The sequence below is a fragment of the Homalodisca vitripennis genome, chromosome 6 (genome assembly GCF_021130785.1).
Source record: "Homalodisca vitripennis isolate AUS2020 chromosome 6, UT_GWSS_2.1, whole genome shotgun sequence".
Taxonomy (NCBI): Eukaryota; Metazoa; Arthropoda; class Insecta; order Hemiptera; family Cicadellidae; genus Homalodisca; species Homalodisca vitripennis.
Window position 1 is genome coordinate 38,644,450 of NC_060212.1, and position 22,840 is coordinate 38,667,289.

The 22,840-nt window shown below is 33.1% G+C and overlaps 1 non-coding gene across 1 annotated transcript; it reads left to right on the forward strand.

Annotated features, from left to right (window-relative positions):
- The first annotated feature begins 19,530 nt into the window (after positions 1–19,530).
- On the forward strand, positions 19,531–19,602 carry Trnaw-cca. The gene has a single exon. It is a non-coding gene; the product is annotated as a tRNA-Trp (tRNA).
- The last annotated feature ends 3,238 nt before the right edge of the window (positions 19,603–22,840 follow it).

Genomic DNA, 22,840 nt, shown 5'->3' on the forward strand with positions numbered 1-22,840 from the left:
GTAATTTTAACATGGTTCTTGCCACAAAATGTGTTACACTAATTTTTTAGCATTTTTTAAATGTTCAATTAAAATAAAATAAACAATTTATTTTTAAGCTGGTTTCATTAGTACAAATTTACCAGTTTTTATTACAATGAATAAAACTTATGAGTCACTTTCTCTGATTACTTATGAATCTGTACTTGGTGTTTTCCAGTCAGCAGGAAGGTTTAAAGAGACAAAGGTCACTAGCCTATGAGAAACATTATTGTGTTATTAATCATCTGGTCTACAGGTTTCAGTTTGTTGAGCATGGAGCTTTCACTAGACAGGTCTAAGCTTGGGAATTACAAATGGACAAAGGTCATATCATTCCTGTCGAGTTAATCAGTGTCTCTGAAGCATTGCTGTCAACAAGTTATCTAATTACAGTAGTTCAGTTTTTATTTGGCATTTTAATGGAATTGTCTGAAAGAGAACGAATTACTCTGTTGATGATGCGAGGACATGGCGATCGTCAAAGATCTTATCGGGAAGTTTGTAATTTGTTTTAATGACACTTTCCCAGAAAGGAATCCCATAAGTGTTTCAACAATATCAAAAACTATTGAGCGTTTTGAAATGACAGGGAGTGTACGTAATCGGCCAAAGTCGGGTAGGATACAATCTGCAACAGATGAAGAACATGCACTAGATGTTTTGCAAACATTTATTGAAGACCCACATACATCGCTCAGAAAAGCTGCACAGCAACATGATATGCACCCTATGTCTGTGAGTAAGATTTTGAAAATTAATAAATACAAACCATTTAAAGTTCATTTAGTCCAACAGTTAAGTGAGAATGATTACGACAGAAGAGTTGAGTTTTGTGAACTTGTGATGCGCAAATGTGATGACAATAGAGATTTTCTGACCAACATACTATTTTCTGATGAGGCAACTTTTTTCCTAAATGGCAATGTTAACAGGCACAATTGCCGTTACTGGGCTAGTGAAAACCCACATTGGATTACTGAGTCCCATTCACAGCAACCACAAAAACTGAACGTATGGTGTGGAATTTTAGGTAACAAAATTGTTGGACCCTTTTTCATCAATGGAAATTTGAATGCCGAACTTTACTACAATATGCTCCAAAATGAAATAATCCCAGCTATTCAAATTGCATCAGGAGAATACTTTGATAATGTATGGTTTCAGCAGGGTGGTGCTCCACCCCATTATGGGAGACAGGTAAGAGAGTATTTGGATTTAAGGTTTCCTCATAAATGGATTGGCCGAAGAGGAGAAATCGAATGGCCTCCAAGATCTCCGGATTTGTCACCAATCGATTATTTCCTATGGGGTCATTTAAAATCCAATGTTTATAGAAGAAAGCCTCATAATTTGGAAGACCTAAGAAACAGGATTATAGAGGAGATTGCTTTGATAACTGAAGAAATGTTAGGCAACTCTGTCGAATCATTTTACACAAGATTGGCTCATTGTCAAACCGTAGAAGGAACACAGTTCGAAACAATTGCTTTGACACCAAATGCAGGTAAAACGTTTGTTGTAAGACTTTTCTAACAGCATACATTATTTTTTATTTGTAATAAGAAATCAATAACATAAGTATTTCCATAATTGTACTGTAATAAAAACTGGCAAATTTGTGCTAATAGAACCAGCTTAAAATGAAATTTTTGTTTTATTTAATTGAACATTTTAAAAAATGCTAAAAAATTAGTGTAATACATTTTGTGGCAAGAACCATGTTAAAATTACATTGTTGAACATCAGTAAATTTTCAATACTAAAAATGCTCTATTTTCTGATAGAATAATTCCCTTGAGATGCGGTTTGTGGCATTCAATTCAGTAAGCTATTACCTTTAAAATTATGTATCACAAGGTATAGGCTTCCATTAAGAATATTCACGATACCCTTGGCAGGACGTCCCCCGTTGGTGTGACATAACAAAACATTGTTCCAAAAAGTAGATGCCCAATCTCTATCACGATTGTAAGAGGTTTCAAATTTATATTTAAATTATTAAAGGATATATTTGGGTGTTTCCAGACATAATATACACCCTTATATTGTTCGTAAAGATAACATACATATTTTGCTAAAGTTTACATACCCTTAAAGTGTGTAAACTCTTGTAATCATTTACAAAGGTTTTGTTGAATAGTAGAAGCGTTTCCGAACATTACTTTGTTTTAGTCCGATTTTATTTAATTAGTAACCATAATTAACGTAATTATTAGGCTCCTTTTGGGTAAAAATAGTAAGAAGGGCTTATTAAAATTAAGTTTTATTTCAAGCAAACAAAAGAATTTTATTTTAGTTTATTGAATGACTGACATTTTGAACTGACATTAGTGTCTCATTTATGGAAGTCCCATATATTGAAAAACAAACTTTGTATTATTTTAAATTTGAATTTAACAGCATGTGCGGTATGAGTTAGAACATGGTACATTTTAAAGCCTCTCAAAAACACCTTCTCCTTGTTGTATTTAGGGTACTGATACACTTATCCCAGTGGGTTTTTATCAATACACTTCACTCTTCATGACTTAGGTGTTACTCCTATGGAGACTCCACTGCCTTGATTTCTTGAAGGGATATCCCCTCTCAATTAATTGACATATTCCAATATCTATGCTAATACCACCAGGGGGGTTCACGTTTTATTCAAAATGAACCTAAACTAGGTAAATTTCAAAAATTTATGTGTCACTTAAATCTGGACAACCTTATGGATGTCCAGATCGTAATATCAATAACTACACAATTCGATATATATACTAGAGCGCAAGTTTAGATAGATAGATCTACGTAGTTTATCGCGAGAGATGACTGTTTGAGTTGGTGGAGCTTCCTTGTTAAGGGCTGTTACTACCCCAGATATAGACCCCCTGCCTGATTTGACTGGAGAGGGTGGTACAAATCTAGATTTCCCTTATTTCAAGGAGACTTAACTAAGATTAACACCCACAATCCTTCCTTATGAACCTTGACAGAAGGCGATCCATTTTCCCAACCTTACCCATTCCAGAATATTCTGTCACTCCAGAAGCAGTTCCAAAGTCCTTTTAGGACTATTTGCAATCTCTTAGCTTCTTTTCATAATAGGCATATATTAATAACTAAGATACATAAATGAGCAGGCTCTTTGACTGTTTCACCCTACTTATTACTACTTTACAATAATATCGCATTATAAACCTCATCTGCTGTCACCAATGATAACTTCACATGTTCATTTAAAGCTGTCTCTAATTTAATACGTGAAAACTAATTTGTACCTTTGATATGGAACTATTAACAAAAAATATATAAAGGAAATTCTCTTAAAGACATCAAGTGATTGAACATAAATCAAATATATAAATCAGAAAATGTGAAGTAACACATGCCGGATATTCATCTCGTACTCGCGAACCCCTGAGTTATCGTCACGTCGTAATAAACACGTTTACGATCAGTTTATTACCACCTTGTGTCGTAAACACAGAATAAGAATATCTCCGTTTAGACTGCAGCGTACATAGTTTTCACAAAATATTTAAAAATTTAATAGATAAGTTAAACCATCAGCCGGTCACAATTTGAATTATTTCTAAGTCCGTGTCAGTTTTATCATCTCCCTGATACTTTTTACATTTCGATCAGTATTCTTGAGTCGGTCTTAATTAAAATTAAACTAAGATATTGTAATTATTAAATTTTTAATCGTCATTTCCACTTTAAAAACAATACGCAAGTCACACAATAGATAACTTAATCAATGCAATGCAATGAATTTCAATTTTACAAGAGTATTTGTTAGATACCATGTCTCTACTGTCGATTGTCATTTTAGTTAGGGTGTTAGTATTCAGAGAAAGGCGTTCTGAGACTCTTTTACTCCCGCCAACAGACTAGAAGGGACTCGGTCCTGCTCTGCATTCAAGTCGAATAGGAACAGTTAACACTGTTCTTTTCCATTCCCTTTACTTCCAAGAACACTCGCTAAGGACTATATTCTCCTTTCAAAGTCTACAGATGGCTATGCATTTTCCTCGATTCCTTACATAACAGACAAGTTAGGGAGAACGCAACACCACATAACAGGCTATTTCCATGAATAAATTATGAATGGTATTTCAAACAAAAAATAATACTCAGACTACCCAGGATATAACTTAGCCAATTGTTTTCTTCGCTTAAAAGCTATATGTTATAAATAAATTGAAGTAAATGATGTTACTCAACTTTGATGGCGTATTACTGTATGAAACGAACACTTTTCCTGATTGGAATTTTGAAAGCCAACGTGAGTTCACAAACCCACGTACTTTTTCCATTTGATATTGAAGTAATACTCACTGAAAACTAATACTTTTTAATATTTCATTTATCAACAGTGGCACTAATAGTGATGACTGAATGTTAATTACCCCAGAAACGATTTCAAATTCACTTCGGATGAATTGCTTTAATTGATAAATATATTCACCCATCCATTAACGAAAATGCTGGGCGAATAGCTAACGTACACTCACATATTATTCATGAAATATAAACATTCAACGTTTATATGTAAATGTTTGAAATAGTTTTAATACTGTTAAAAGTGTATTTTTAGTATTTTGTAACACTTTATAATTACTACCTAAATTGATTTAAATTACCACTTTAACTTAAAAGTAGTCTTCCAGCGTGCAGTAGATTATCGATTTATTAAATGCGGATTCTAGTTTATTACATTTAATCATTTTAGTAATTAAAAATTTTGATCTCAAGATTGTTCAAATTTGGAAACGTTTCCATATAAAAAAAACAAATGTCATATAGACAGCCACTGTTCATACAAGTTATTCTAAAAGTGGACGACAATAACAAAGGCCAGGACAGTTTGCACAACAAAGGGAGTTCTGTCCCCCGTATCTGGCAGAGTGCAAACATTCTGCATGTGCCAAGGTAGACGCGCTCTTTCACAAAGCTTTGTTATTTACTTGACACTGTTGTCAAAGGGTCTACTAATCCTCTAACACGTCTCCTACTTGTTTCTGTTACAAAAACTCAGTATTTCCCATGCATCTTTCAATTAAACTTAACCATATAGTCATGTTTTTTTAAAGTTTAGCTGGTGAAAATTTTAATTTAATTTCTATCTTTTACTCTGTAATTTGTCGACCATGACTCAATAACAGTTATTCAGAATTCACAAAGGTCACCTAAAATTCGATATGGTTATATTCTATTCTCGTATTCACCCAGTGTTGGGAGTGAGGCCCCGCCCACTACTGACGTGACGTGTGAAAGACCGGTTAACAGGCGGCCTGCTTCAGCGCCAACTCACTGGAACGCCAAAGACAAACTTCCGCTTGTGACTCAGCGCACCTATATTACACAAAATCGCACGGCCACTTGGACTTTGCGTTTCTTTCCCTGATTGGTCACAACCCCAGAGGCTCTCAACATACTGTGGCCGGGGCTTTACTCTTAAAACTCAGTGAATGGGATGTAGAAAAGAGGCGGCTACCCTCAGGTTCTTATTCAGTTGACTAAGCAAGACATACAATTAAGCCTTGGCTAATCAATGTTAGATTCAAACTTATGTCATTTAAGTTAAATAGCCAACTATCATATAATTTTATAGATTTAAGCGCCACATCTTACATCTTAAATGCAATCGTCAACTATGCTGCTGATGATTGTCTATTAATATCGTTAACCATATTAGGTTAATTTTCAGGGTTAAAAAAGATAATATATGGACTTCAAATTGTGTGGGAATTCAGAATGAGTGAAAAATTTACTTTCATTCTGTTTTAAATACGTAATTGGCTGAACGTCAGCGAAATCTCTCACTTGTGATGCTGTAAAAATTTCAGATCGAAAACAAATTGACTTATAAACATAAAAGATTGTATGATGTATTTATATGTTGGCAACACCGAGTTCAATAATGATGATTGTCAAGCCATGGAATTCGGCTGAGCATCATTTTAGTCTATTACTTAGTAGGCTTGTATAATTTCTTTTTTTGTACGATATATGTTTGTATATCTCACCACAGGAAATATCGTGCATGAAATGCGCTATTGATTTGAAATTTGTCATGAAACCTCAGCGAAGCCTGGTACGCGATACGTGGTGTAGCTAACGTGTATAAATTACACGGATACAGAAAGTTTTAAAAGATATCTGTTTAACCGCACTATAAAATGGTGGCCTTTTTTGTTATGAACAAACTTTAAAATACTACTTTCATGACTAAGTCATTAGAAGTTAGTTGAGATTCAGAGCCAATGCTCTCACAATCACTTGTGGTGGTAGTTATTGTGTTAACTCGTAAACATTTTTAACGTTGGACGTTTTCACGAGCTCTTGGCTTCAACGTCCCGACATTACACAAGCTGTAAATCGATTTACCGCCACAGAACTTTTACAGTTTTCACACACAATTGATTATCACACACTATATTAATATTATTGCAGTCTTAGCTGTTTAACAGTAAATGTAAAATTAATTTCGACATTTTGTTTATACAACTGAAAGTCAATCTAATAAAACTAAAAGACAAAGTAGTTTTATTTTCGAGTTTTTTTAAAATATCTGGAAGAATTTTGTGCAATAAACAATATGCTGTTCTACTTTTATCAATGTTTTGTCAGCATTCTAATGATACAGTTATTTTATATTACGCTTTTAGTATTATTTGTGAACAATACAAAATAGACACAAAACATATTACGCCTTTGAATCACACACACTACGAAAATAAGATTTAACACAGATCGGCAATTAAATTAAACTGTATGTACTATAATTAAAGAATTTGTTTTAGCGAAATATTCAAGCAAATTGAGTACAACGCCTATAAATAGAACCTAACAACAACACCTACCCTAGTCCACACTTCTAAAAAGCTAATATCAAATCATCATATAACTACACTTCAATTCAAACAAGACTAATTAAAAATAAACAGAGTTAATAATGTTTGGATAAAAGAACACAAATTTAAATTAAAAAAAAATAATAACACAATACACTAGATTCAACAAAGTTGAAAATGTGGGATATTCTAGCAATACGTCGTGTAAATTATTATTTATATTTACATTAAATTTGTATAAATAGCAATAGCCTTATTTAATTTAAATAAACATTGAATAACAAAAAGTACTTGCTCCGCCGGGACTTGATCCCGGATCTCTCACTTGCCGGGTGAATTTGCTACCGTTACACGACAGAGCCCTTACTTTTTACGATTCAATTATTTTGTATTTGGCCGTATCTGTCACATATGCGTTTAAATAACAAAACTAACATATGATCGGAAGAACAAATACCTGTCAAACGACTTTTATATACAATAAATTTGTACAAATGGCAATAGCCTTATTCAATTTAAATAAACATTGAATCACAAAAAGTATTTGTTCCGACGGGAGTCAACAAATATTGTATATTTGTATTGTATAATTGTATATATATATATACAAGGTGTTTGAAAAGTATGGGTACGGCTTAATATTTTAAAATCCATAGGAGATAACATCTATAAATTTTTAACTCTACTAAGCTATGTGTTTTCACACACTTTCTTTTAATTAGCAAGTTGTGTCATAAATTTATAACACAATAAATAAAACTAAAACGAATTCGTCGTCTTTATGTTTATGAATTAATTAAGTGAGTTAAATAAAGTTCTACCATTGTTCTTTGTTGGTGAAATAGTTAACTTACCACTTAATTTTTGAATAAAATGTTTTTGTTATTTTTTATAAACACTAATCAGTGAAACCATTAGTTAGTAGAGTGAAACGCCGCTTACCGCATCAGAATATGACGATCCAGTCAGAAATGGCAGCGCATAATGTACTTCACAATGTGTACCTAACCCGCCATTTCTGATTGGATAAACCTTTTGAGATGCGGTTTGCGGCATTCAACTCTACTAAGTAAGATCTTTCAAATGAGATATCACTCGACCCATGTTTCTATTTAAGATTTCCATGTTTTCCTCTGTGGTCCGTCCCCCCATGGTTGGCATTTCATGGTAATAGCAAGGGGAAATAGTTTACATAGCCATATGACACTGTGCAAAATTTATAGATGTTATCTCCTATGGTTTTTAAAATATTAAGCCGTACCCATACTTTTCAAACACCTTGTATATATATATATATAATTTATATTTAATTATATTTATTATTAAATATAAATAATATAAAATTATAAAGAATAAGGAAGCTTATATTTTAGCTAAATAACATATAGCAATAGATGGCTCGTCAGTGTTGGAATAAGAGTTGTACATTTGTAAGTGAATAATCGCTACATGGATAATATTTTATTCCACGAGGTGTGTTCATATTGTAATGTAATAGAATTTAGCAATTATGAATTTTTAGTAATCGTTTGTAGTTAAAGATATACATTTTCAATTAACTTTTGATGCTCGAAATGCCTTAATGTTGTAAAATATGTGATGATTTCAAATTTTGTAAACATTTACTATTACTCAAAATAATTAATAATTTTTCACTTTAATCCCAAATAGACGGTGTTTTAATTTGATACAAAAGAAGATTTCATCGATGAGATCTAAAATTATATTTTTTATTTCTTGAAAGTCTGCCATAAAGTTGAAAAAGTTATTTTGTGTAGAAACTACTTTGAAAGTAATTCTAACTTGTGGTAACAATTTATTTAAATCTTTTACCAATGTAGGCTACTTTAGGAGGCTTTAAGACACAAAATAAAACACACCAAGCTGGAGAATGATTTTAAGAAAATAAAAAACGCACTGTATAAGTAAATTATTATTTGTTTTTTTCCGTTTGCACTCTTAAAATATCAACTCCTTCCTGTCTGACAATGAGGAAAGTCTGTAATATGCTGTTTGCTCTCTAAATACAACATGACTTCTTACAAAGTGGGGTTTCGTTTTATGTTGAAATAAAACACAATTATCTTGTAACAACTACTTAGTTTTTAGATATTAATCCAGGAGCTAAGAGCCAATTCGCATTATTTTTACAACATATTTTAGAATAGAATAGAATATAGAATATAGAATAGAATAGAATAGAATTTATTTTTGAAAATATTACAATAACACATTATATACATTGGTATACACAATGTAATACATCAATAAAGTAACCTAAACAACCAAATGCATACACGATGTACAAACCTAATGAGCAAACTTAAATAAAAATGTAACATTCTTGTAAATAAAATTAAAACAAAAACACTCGTAAATTAAAAGAAATATTTTCAAAAATAACTAGGGCCTCTAGAGGCAACTGCCTGTGGAGAGGTTCCTTTTATTACAAAAATATTTTTTAGCTCAAAGAAAATTTCAATAAAATTTTGATTTTTTTATAAGCTCCTAAAAAAATTTATTAAAAATGTGCTGCTGCAGTTACAAAGCAAATGAAAATCCACTTAAATAAATTCAAACTAAAATTTACTGTTACTTTCTTTAATTAACTAGGAATCTATGCAGAGAAGAAAATCTAATTTATCAAAACCCAATAACTACTTCTTTAATGTTTTTGAAAATAACTTTATATTCTCACAACTAATAATTGAAGAAATATTTTTCTTTATATCTACAGAGAAAACTTCTTTATAAACAGACCAAACTGGTTTGAGACATAAAATTCATGTTTCCTTAGAATGTATTTTTCTCAGCAAGACACAATTAAAATCAAAGTTAAGACGCAAAGGTAAATGGTAAATCAGCATCAGCTAACCACATACAGACCTTGTGGTAACTTATAGTCTCTTTATCTATTTGTCTTGTGTAGATACAACTAATATTTCGAGTGTCTAACGATAGGAAGTGTATCAAGTTATGAAAAATATAATTTGAGTAACAATTTTCGTTTTATATATTTTAATTCTTTCAAGACTCTCTTATTTGCTCCCTCACAAAATTTGCGTGACTGGTGATCTATTTCTTTCTTATGAGGACTTCCTCTACCGATTTCAAGAAAAATCAGGCTGTATGATTATACAGAACAATTTGGCGCTCTGCTCTTACACTAATTACTCATACTCTTAGACCTCAGCACGTAATATGTCACATGAGTGTAGCTCTGCAATATTGCTCTTTACTGCTCCCATTATAGCAGTACTCCCATTATACCAGTACAACCATCATACCAGTACTCCCATTATACTAGTACAACCATTATACCAGTACTCTCATTATACTAGTATAACCATTATAGAAGTACTTCCATTACACTAGAGCGACCATTATAGCAGTACTCCCATTATACTTGTACAAACATTGTAGCAGTACTCCCATTATACTAGTACAACCATTATACCAGTACTCTCATTACACTAGTACAATCATTATACCGGCACTCTTGTTATACAAGTATTGTCATTAAATGAGTACTCTCATTATATGAGTATTCTCATTATACCATTAATCTCATGATACCAGTAATATCATTGTACCAGTTCTCCGATTATACCAGTACTCCAGTTATACCGTATCCATTACGAGTATTTGATATGTACCATGTGAAAGAAATTATACTTTTGAAATACCCATGTATTGTTGAAACCTTGATCTATATTGTAAAAAAATGTCGTGATTTTTGTACGGTGATGTTAAGCATCTAAAATTATAATTTTATAGGCAAATTTGGTTTTAATTGAAATACCTTTAACTGCGAATGTGCCTTTTGTGGATTTAAAATGCATCCGACTATAGGGCTTTATCATACTAGCTTACAAAGTCCACATTTTAACCTTATAAGAGCATTTTTGTTTTGTTTAAAACAGCTAATTGCTAAAACATATGTGTTGCACATTCTTAATCCACTAATCGACTTAATATAACCTGGTTAGTTATAACTAATAATTAATTAATACAAAAGTTTTTTCACTTTTCCGACGAAAGCTAGAAACAATGTGGCTGTAAACACTCAGCTGGTCTGTGGTATAAAATGTCACTCCAAAACCGTAAAAGGATTAACTCCATACAGTGTACCAACTTTACTTTCTTCAACGCTCTTCCGATATTTAATATAAATCCATCTTTAATTTAAATGTCTCAAAGATTTTTTAGAGTATGAGCCATAATTTTAAATTCGGTTTAGTTATATGTTCGGTTATAGTTAGTGTTATAGCATTATTTATCTAGTGTACATAACAGTTGCGCCCTAAAATATAGGCAACAAAATACTAATATTGTATCGGGTACAATGAAGTTTTGTTCATAGCAGCTGAGATGTATTTAGTGAATATTGAAAGCCATAACTTTTCCTAACAGTCCATTAAGACTGATATAAACCCTCGAACTCATTAATTTATTAAAATCGATTCACCAATTAACTTTATACTAATCCATTAAAAGGGATTATGAATAAAGATTCATATCTCCCTGTAAAGAAACCAAAATAAATTTCGTTGACTGGTTTATGACTTGGAATATTAATTTAAATAAATTTTGTAATGAAAATATAATCTTAAAGACACAGGAGATATACATTACAATTCAAACAGGTATTTAGCGGTTATTAAATGATAATATTTTAGAATGGTGAAGATGTTTTTTTTACATAGCCAAATTAAATACATTTACTTAAAAATAATTTAACAAAATATAACATTATCTTTAGTTAATTACCGACAGATTAGTGCAGCGTTGGTGGAAACATTAATACATTTTACTGCTACTTGCATATTTATAACTGTAGAATCAATTCAGATCGAGCAAATAGAGTTTGGAGTCGTCGCCTTTCTTCTTCTGTAAAAAAAATTTAAAGGCGATGAAACGGTACCTTTGTAGCAAGAATTGTATGTGTTTATAGCTCTAGAACCTCAGATTTAAGTACTTGTATGAAAAAACCAAAATTTTTGGAATTTTTAGGAAAGTTTTGAATACGCTTTGAATGAAATCATGAAAATCGTACAAATTTCTTTCAAAATTCTTGAAATTAACTTAAATACTTAAATCATTGGATATTTTTATAGTCGTTTTTAATACGTGTATTTGAAGATGTATCTATCTCCAGACCTTGTTATATTACATGTTAAAATACATTAACACGCCCTGTCAACCTTTGACCTCAAATCCAACTAACCGTCTTATTCCCGTTTGAGTTATATTAAAAAGTTTATTTTGGTCATTAAATTAAAAATTAAATTCACTCAATTATTTTAAATCGGATCGGACACTCACCTACCACAGTTTAAAACTAAGTAGTTACAATGAGTAGCGAAGTTTTGGACATTTTATTAAAAAAATTCTGAAGTTTTACCAGGAGCACTATTTTCTTGAGTTGAACACCGAAAACGTTACATAAAAGTGGATGTTACCGTGTAAAGCCCCTCTTGGTGAGAACTCTCTAGAGCTCAGGAGGTGAGGCTCTCGACTGATGAAAGGAATGCAAATTGGTTTCTCCTTCTCTCTTACTCTGAATCGTCGAGTATATTTCTGAAAACTTCCTTTCGAGGTTTCTGTTTAGAAAGTAAATAAAACTAATTCGTCTTGCAACTCACCCGCGCTGACGCGATACAGCAAAGTTCCAAATATAGGAAAAGCGTCTCAAACTAATATTCGCAGCTCACAAATAAACAATTAGCCGAGTGGCTCACAAATTATAATTAAATGAATAATTCTTATTTAATTTTAATTATAAAAATTGATGCATTAGTTCATGACTCAGAAGAGGATTTAAATAAATATTTTTTAATGTTGGATGCAAGTTCTAATAAAATGTTTTGCAACAAAGGCACTCAAAACGAATTTTAAAATCTTTGGAAAGGGGATATTTCACCTCTTGGCGCTATGGTGTTACTACAATGAGAGTAACGGCTCATCTTCCTAGTACAAGTTAGAATTTGTGACGTCTTACACATTCATTACAGATTTTTTTATGTGTGAAATCACCAATATAGTAATTAATCCTCTTTTGGGACTAACTATCTTGTCAGAATTTCCGTAATCTGTATATAGTAGAGGCCACGAAAGAGTGCAGTTGGCGGCGACCAATAGAATGGAGAGGACCGCGCGACGTTGCCACATAATACGACCGTCTGGAACAGTGCGCTGCGGTTATAACGGGGAACAAGTTTGGCAACGTCGCGTCTGTCAAGTATTCTTTGGTACTCCAAGGTCACGCGTCAAATTCGTTCTTCCCTCATCTGCACAAGGTATACACTCGTTACTCAGTTGTGTTTATCGATTATTTATATTGAATGAATAATTCGATATTACAATTTATTTGACTAAACATATGAGTTTAACTCTTTAATTACAACAATTAATTAATGTTAACTAAGCAAACAACAAAACATTATATTTCTAATTTTTGGAGAAATATAAGATGGAGATTAATATGAGATTATGTGAGGGATATTTTTAAAGTGGAGAGATTTGATTTAAGTCGCTTCAAAATCTGGTTTATTCTCGTAGAAAAAACCATGTGGAGAATCCTTAATGTCATTTCACAAAAGTAATTGCAAACTGCTAACCAGGAAAGCCATATATCAGAGAGAAAACGCTGAACTAAAATAGCGTTGAGCTTATTTACAGTGACTATTTCATATAAATTAAAATAAATAATCTTATTATAATTAATCTTGCCCACTTTAGTTTTATTAATGATTTATTTTTTTACGAAGAATTAGTAATGTTTTGTTGGGAAATACATTTTTAGAACTTATGTCAAATTTGGATGTTGAGTTTATCTATAACATTTATGCAAAGAGTAATTTTCTGGTTTGTAATGTGATATGTATCAATGTACTTAGCGCCAACAAATGATCTCTTTATAAGCAGTGGGGGGAGGGAATCAGATATTCCTCACTTGTTGCATCAAAAATATATATATGTATTGGAGGAAGCTCCGTGTTTAAATAATTTGCAGCAAACTTATCTAGGATATAAATCTGAATTGAAATTGGTAAAATAAAATTTAACAAACGATTTTATTATTTATGAGTACTAATATGGCGAAGATTAAATTTTCAAGAATGGGCGAAAATCGCAATACGTCACAAATTAAAAATGAACTAAGAGTTGCAAGAAGAAATTATAAAAGGGATTTTGTGCTCTTTCCGAAATGACAGGATATTCTGGATGGGTATGGTTGGGAATAAGAACTACTTCCTGTTGAGATTCACGAGGAAGGATTTTAGATATTAATCTCAGTCACGTGTCTTTCGAAGAAAGGAAGGTTAGCTTTCTATCAGCCTCTCCAGTCAAACTGGGAAAGAGGTGGCACGCCCTTATCAGCATATCAGGTGTGACTGCTGCTCATAATCTCTGACGAAGATGGGTAACAAATAAATTTAACACTTAGGAAGCTCCACCAACTCAAACAGTCATCTCTCGCAGTAGGCTATATCCGTCTATCAACATACATCCAATATCTCAACATCACAAATGTTAGTGATGTGTCATTGCTGAGATTCCACTTTCCAGATGTATCGGTTTTTGCTGTACGAAGTGTAGGTTCAACTGAAAGGTATAAACCCAAAAGAATTAGAACCAACTGGAGACAATTTTGTTTTTGTTAATGGCAATGTAAAAAACATAGTTGTATCGTAGCTAGGAATTTCAAACAATAGTATCCCTGAGTACGCTGAATAGTGGCAATAAGACACAGAGTACAGGTAAATTTAGATGCCAGAAACTAGATTCCTCCAGAATTAAGATGTAATTAAAATGACTCTTTGATGAACGACACTCATGGATTTGTGAGCCTGTGTACGGGACAGGACCAAATCAGATTTTCATGAGAACCTTGCGTTGAAAGCGGGTCGTTACTGATTGGAGCAGTTCATTGGTGATTAGTGTTGGAGCCGCTTGTTAGTGTTTGGTCTGCACAGCTTTGCTGAGTAATGCAGTCTTCTAAATAACATAAAGTTATGAGTTCTAGTTATCAGGAACGTGGAAGAGATTTTTGTGTTATCTTTTTAACTAGCATTTAATAAAAGTAACAATATTAAAATTATTACAACATAGCTACAAAATTAGATATAAAATCATTCAGTAAAACATGTTTTAATGCATTAGTTTTAAGTTTTGTTGAAATGTAATTCCATTCCACATACTTTAACTTTTTAAAATATTACCTATGTATTATACTAGTGTAATTGCATACACACTTTTATCCTAGGAGTGAGAAAGTATTATTAAAAGATTGTATTAATTTTGATGAACATTATTTGTTTTCTTTATATATTACGTAGTCGTAAACATTTAGATGGTATCCGGCTGCAAATCCTAAAATGTCAAGACAACAAAGGTGATTTAGTAGCTAAATAAATCTATTATTCAGTTCAACTGTCTGAAGTTCCCTCCTAAGATGAAAGGATAGAAAGTGTGACTACAGACAACAAGTGTCGCCTGAGAGATCTTTAGTTACTACTTGAGATTTCCAGGTGGCTATTGTCTTAGAACGGGTTTGTATTCTTATACAGTGTGGTTGTATGCAAGTACCAGTTACTTGTAACATGTATCAAAGCAATGCTAGAAAGTAACCTTTCAGTTCAATAACCCTATCGAATAATGTTGCCTGGTGAAATGAGCCTAGGAATGAGTTCAAACGTCCTGTAAAAATGACTAAACACGTAGCGAATAAAGGGTTACTAAAAATGTATAATTGGTTTATTTATGTAGTGTGCTTTAACCTTTTATTATTATTGAGTGAATTGAGAGATGTCAATATAAGATCACAGTTATATTTTAAAGAGTTTATCCTCAAATCTTGTTCATTTCTCGTTTCTGTCTTTATGCAAACCACATATGTAACGTTTTAAGATTTTATGCAACATTCTATAGGCATGAGATCACTCCTTCATCAAAATCTCTTTTCTCATGGACCTCAAAGATTAAGAGAGACCTCATCCTGGATCTACAACTGCATGCCTCTGTATCATCTGGCTACTGATAAATCTTCACCAAAACACTATCACTTTACCTTCTCAACACCTTTTCTGTTTCTGGCTTTTGGAAGTTTTCCGGTATTTGTGACTTTTAGTCATCGGGACTTTAATACATCTGATGTTTCTGCACTCGGAAAACTCCAAATGCAACTAAATACAATCAGAATCCCTAATAACGAAATATTGTGAATTTATATTCATTTAATATTCTGTTATATTCTTAAAAGTGTACAGAAAATGAAAAACAGCAATCCAGAGATAGCTTTCTGGAGAGCCCTTCTGAGTTGAAAGGATTAATGATACAGCGTCTGAATGGTCTTTTGATTAAAGAGTAACTACTTGTGAGGTCCTTCAAAGGTTTTGCACTCTTATAGTGTTTGGTAGTGTTATCCAATGCATTGATCAAAGAAAGAAGGTAACGATTTTAGTTAAGTAAAAATTAAGGTAAGCTGTTTGAGGAACTCTCATAGTTCAAAGGAAAATCACATGATTAAAGACACCTACCGTCTAAGTTAACTTCAGTGAACTTCAGGCTTTACCTCTTGGATAGCCATTGACCAAGATTATAGACATGAACTGCTAACTGATTTTAGAACTGCTCCAGTTTATATTTATGTAGCACTAAATTATTCTAAAGTTATATAATAAACCTACTGTTTTAAAAATTAAATAATTATTTAAGAATTCCTTGTTTTATGAAATTCACGTTGTGACCATGTACGGCGGTACGATTATTATATTCCAGCTATCAGTGAAACCTAAATTGAATAGATTTTATCGGTATATACAATTCTTTTCAAACTTAGAACCTTTATTTTAGTCGTTTAAGCAATAATGAATTTCTCGATACTAATAACGGACCCTCCACCTCAAGGATTTTGCACAGCTCGAAGATCTCCGTGACGCAACACAAAATTAAGAGCGGCAAATATTGGACTGTGCTTCCCTTTTGTGCATACACCTGACTCTTCTGAGAGAAATATTTAGAAACGCTGCAGGAGATTTCTTGGAGCGGGATATCCTGCATTGTCCAGGCTTGAGATCCTCAAGGAGTCAAAGTTACACCGGTTGGGAAAACTACCGGCGAGAGAGGCCCATCAAGCCAGATGATGAAGGTAGGGGCGGAAGCATCTATTTTGGCAACCCCTGTGAGAACTGGAGCTTCTAAGGAAACCCAGAATCCTGAGGACAACGCGTGTGAGTGACAGAACTTGCTCAGCCGGATGGCTTAGCGGAAGAAAGGCAGACGGAGGCTGCCCTAAGAAAAGACACCAAGGTTCAAAAGTCGCTAAGGAAGGCCAATTCAACTCCTACGCTCGAGGGGCCTAGACATGGAAAAAATCAGCAAAGAAGCTGAGAATTAAGGTGTTGGCGAGCTTTTTTTGAGGTGCTGGTCGGCAGGTGGACATTCAGACTAATCCCCAACATGCAATCATGGGTGAAGCGGTGGCATGGTGAGGTGGATTACCACATGGGCACGGCTATTTTCAGGTCATTTTATTGACGATAAGCAAGACCTTTTCAGCCAATTGCATTTAAAGACCTGTTGTTCTCGAAGATGCAAAACACTCTTTTGGAAAAGGCAATACGCTCTGTGCTTTATCGGTGGACTCGGTGTGCCAAGTGATGATGGAGGGTCGGGATAACTGGATCTGTTTGTCGCAATTCGGCCTGTGCATTCGCCGCGCCAAGAAGATTTATCTTGACCAAAACGTGGTCTAGACCCAATATATCTTTGAATATCTGAGTAGGCACGAGACCTGAAGGCACAGGTTAAAGTCAGCCCTAACCTGAAGTAATTTTAAAACAGTGTCCAAGTTGAGATTTTGAAGTTAGATGATATTTTAAAAGGCTGGTGTACGGAAATGCATTTTCCTTCCTCTACCTCAAGAAGAAGTGAATAAAAAATGTTCAATCACTCTTAGCTCTTCGACAAATGGTCTCCGACCAAGTTTTTGACAAGGCAGGTCCTGGTCACTATTAAATAGGATAAACAGAACATAAGTTGAGATATAAGTTTTAATTTTTATTCAAATCAGTTTTTTCTACTTTTGGGCCAATTAATTTATTAAATTTAATATTTTCTTAAATCATCCCCTTTTTAAACCACAACTTTGCTATGCCACTTATATTTAATACATCGTCGTCTCTCAGAGTCCTCTCAATAAGATCCTTATGAGAATGAGCTAAAACAACAAAAAAAAATTTTATAATTACCATACATACATTGTATTTTGGTATGAGGAAAAATTAATACTATATAATAGTAGATTGTAAGTTTAGAATTTTATCATTTTATGGTATGTGGAATTTATCGTGTTTATGTTTCATGGAATTACAATTCTTTCTTGTGTTTATGATGATTCATTAAGCATATGAGTAGTAAATTAAATTTCGTGATAATTTAATTCGTTATCTATACCATTATTGTTATAATGTAATCTTCGAAACTTTAGGTAATAAAACATCCAGCTACTTTTATCTTTTACTTTGTGATTGCAGTAATTAACACCACGTGATCTTTTTTCTGCCAAACTTCTCTGGCAGTTATCCTAATTTGATATTTTAACTCTGAACCAACTGGTTGCTTAGAGCAGTAATCAGCAATCAGCCTTCTCTATCTGCACAAAACTGATTCTAGTGATCCGATTAAAACTTACTTGCTACGTATAAAATGTACCAGTAACAGAGCTAGGCTTTAGACCACTTTCCCAACAGTATTGCATATTGGAATGTACTTTGTCATACCTTTTTCTAAATTAAACACAACATTCAATCTCGTAGTAAACACCGTGACTATATCTGAAGAATAACCAATAATAATAATAATACGTTCCATTATTATTAACTATTAAACACAATCATACAATTTGATTAATGCGCCATGTCGTAGATTGATCAATTGGTGAAGGTAAAGTTCGGCGTGTTAAGCGAAATTATAGTCCTCATTTTGAAGAATATTATAGGAATTGACAAAACTAAAGTGATAATATCTAAGAGTCCCGGTCCACACTTTAGAGAAACATTGACAATACAGTTAAATGCTTGAAATATTTCCGTTTCGCTGAAAAGAATCATATTTAGTCAACAGGCGTTAAACCGAAACTGCCAATACTACAATTCCCGTACAGGTGGATAAAAGGAGACAGAGCTTCATCCGTGATTGGTTGATCATCAACCAATCAACGACTGATATAATCTGCTAACTTTTGAACAATCTGACACAATTCTCTTTCTTTATTATTTACAGTATTTCTTTAATTGTCTTTGTAATGCACGTTTATGCTGGAACCGGAGCAGTTTAAATATTTCCTCTATTTGGGGGCTCAGGAACTTTAAAATAACCTCCTTTTATAAGTATACACAGAGATAATTAGAGTAGAATTTTTTAATTGATTTTTTATTATATGCCGAATTTAATATAAACACATTACCGAGGAATATAGTTTGAAAAATAAACGAGGAACCACAACTATTCCAAAATATGGCAATTCATAGTTTCCAGTTCAATAGGAAGCATTAGGTTGCAGCTTTTATGAAATTTTCACTGGGTAAATTAATCCGAAGGTTTTATAAGATTATTGTTTATTGATGTTTCATCCTTTTAAATACTTTCACTTAAATCACTTGACCTCGTGGCGCAACGGTAGCGCGTCTGACTCCAGATCAGAAGGTTGCGTGTTCAAATCACGTCGAGGTCATCAATACTTTTTGCTGGTATTACACGCCTCAGCACGTTTTGCAAAGTATACTTATATGTGTGAATATTTTAAATCTTATTACATAAATAAATATAACAAAAATGTTTCTTTCTAATTCACAAGTTTTTTTTATTGTACCGAGCCGAACGTAACTACTTCCCACCTATATTTGATGTTTAATTGACTATTCAGACGGACGTGAAATGTCCTTCACTAAGCGGGATCTGAAATGAAGCTGAACTCAACATTCGCATTGAATCAACCCTTATGTGTAACTAATAAATTCACCGCACCACAGCACACATCACCCGTATGAACAATTTATCTCCTGTGTAACTAATACAATCAAAGTGACAATTATAAATTTAATTACACTCATTTCTAATAAATCACTTGCAAAACGAGACTTTTATTATTTTGTATACATTAAAAATCTAAGCCTTGATACTTCATCAAAGTATACTTTGAAGCCTAAATTTTCTCGATTCGACTTTGTTTCGCCACTTTGTTGAATTCCATAAATTCCTAATTAAAATGTGCAACAGACTGTGAACGTGACTATTGGCAGACTGTATAACCAATCTAGAAAGGAAAATCTCATTTTTAGTTTTCACAATCACTAGAATTAAAAACAGGGTTTTTGTTCTCTTAGTGCTATATATACCTTTGCGCTGTTTTGGAGTGACAGGATGTTCTAGACGAGAAAGTTTGTGGGTAAAGGCCGCCTCCTGTCTATGAGAAAGAATATGGGCATTAACCTCAGATGTCTCCTTAGAAGAAGGGAAAGGCAGCTATACAACAGCCTCTCCAGTCAAACCGGGCAATGGGCCCTTATGTCTAGGCTATCAACTGCCTTTAACACTTACTCCAACAATCTCCCCTCCCTAACAACTCCAACAGTCATCCCCGCAGTAGTCTAGACCTAAATATCTATCCTTGCACCCCAATATTTCGTCAATTGCTATTAGTGATATGCCGCTCCTGGGCATCCATGGACTGGCCCAGAATAAGAGACACGTCGGTTTTTGCTTTAACAAGTGTTGGTTAAACTAGAATGTATAAACAAACTAGAAGGAAACTTTTTGATATAATGATTCATTTACACTCTCAAATTATTTCCCAAGTAATCAATTGCATGAATTTTATAAAAAATGTATTATACATCACAGTAAGTACCACGTGTTGCATGCAGAATTTCAAGTCTATAGGCACATGTGTTCCTATTTGGCTCGTTACAATTTTATAACGTTAAAAACTTTATTTATTGTTCTGGGATACGCTCGTTACCATAATGAGGAACCATACGACAATTGTAAAATTTTTTACAAAATCCCATGAAGTAACATTCAAAATAATCTAACTCGAAGGACATACAGACCAACTGACAGATATAAAAGAAATATATCCAGTCGTAGAGTAATACGCTTCGCTAACGCTCAGCCAATACATAATTGGTTACGATTATTACAGATTTAGTTTTTAACAAGTAGATTCCACTAACCTCTTTATAAACATTCATTACAAAAAGATTTAAAAAAATTAATAAAGCTTTTCCATTAAACAACCTTACCAATGTTATGCACTTCGTGGAAACTTAGCGTGTTTTACTGGCTACCTTGTGGGAAAGAAAACAATACAAATGATATTCTTACAGTTTTACTATCGTAGAGTGTATAACCTTAAGTTTACACAAATCTTCTCTAATGTTGTATTTATGATGTAAAGCTCTTGTATTACAGACACACCGTAGCAGTACAGGTAAGCACAAGTTGTGCTAAGATTAATGTTTACTTTTAATGTATTTAGCTCTTTTAGATAACACACACGAGAATGGAAAACAAATGAAACACTCTGCCTCAACAAGGACTGGGCGCACAGCAGCTGTGTGTATGGAATGTGGGATAATGCAATATTATGTAAGCTCACAATATCGCTATTAAAAGCGAACGAGTTTAATAAAGCCCTGACAATGTTGCTACAACACACGAACTTTCAGGAAAGTTCGTGTGTTGTATAAACAACACCTGTCAGGAGAAACCTGTCAGAGCACACGTTTACATTTATCTTCAAGGTTATTTTTTAATAGATTTTCTTCAAATTTGCACAAACTTTCTTTCTTGATTTGTTTGACGAGTTTGTCAACTAACACGAGTTTAGGGGTCTGTAGAGTTTTGTTTTACTTTTAAACTAATTTTAGATTTTTAATATTCGTTACGCTCATTAAAATAAAAGTTAAACTTATTATAGTTAACTCTGCCTTTTACCATTAAACATTCCTGTTCTATACTATCGAATTATATTTCGTCGGTCTGTATGAAGTGTTTAATTTTTAGTACTCGAGTTTATAAACTGTGTATGAAATTATGCTAAGCCAAAACAAAATAATAAACAAGCCTTAAAAATCGAATTGCCTTCCATGGATCCGTAGACATTTTAAATTATTTATTATACATTTATTATAGTTATGTTTAGCCGATATAAGATCTAATTCATGGCAATAAGCTGCAATGTCTGACTATGAAAGACTCGTGCCTCCAACACCATGCTATTGCTTTCATAGGTCTTTAGGCAAAACTTTAGTTCCAATACAAAAAGATTTCACGGCTTCTGGAATTCAGGTGTCGAGGCCATTTATGAAGTTGGTGGTCCTCATGGTCTTTGCTTTACAGTTTGAAGATGACAAAATCCGAATAATGCAAAAACCCCATTAAATGCAATCCATTGTGTCCATGACACAAAAAAAGAGTGCCATGAAGGGTGGGGGTGGGGGTTTAAGGTTGACATAGAGCATCTTTCATTGATTAAAGTGCTTCGGAGTACAAAAGGTCTGTCTTTAGACAAAAGCAACAGGTCATTGCACATAGAGTAATATCAGGTACCGTATCTGGTCCCTCAACTTTATTGTTTCTTCTTTTGTAAGAGGTTCTTTATAGTATTTGTGGCACGTGATAAAATATAAAAGATACAATTATTCACACACAAAAGATACGTACAGAGATACAATTGGTTCTTATGACAGTACCAATATCAGTATATAATATATAATAAAGTATCATTATATGCCTACTGCTTATTTTGTTGACAGTAGAAACTATTTTACCTTGATATAGTAGCCTACAACCTCTTTTGACCTTTGAAATATGACTGAGCGTTAGTGAAGTATATATAACTAGAGCGGCTAGAACAACTTCTTCATGTCTGTAAGTCTGTCCGTACCATAGCTCGTCGAGATGTTGAC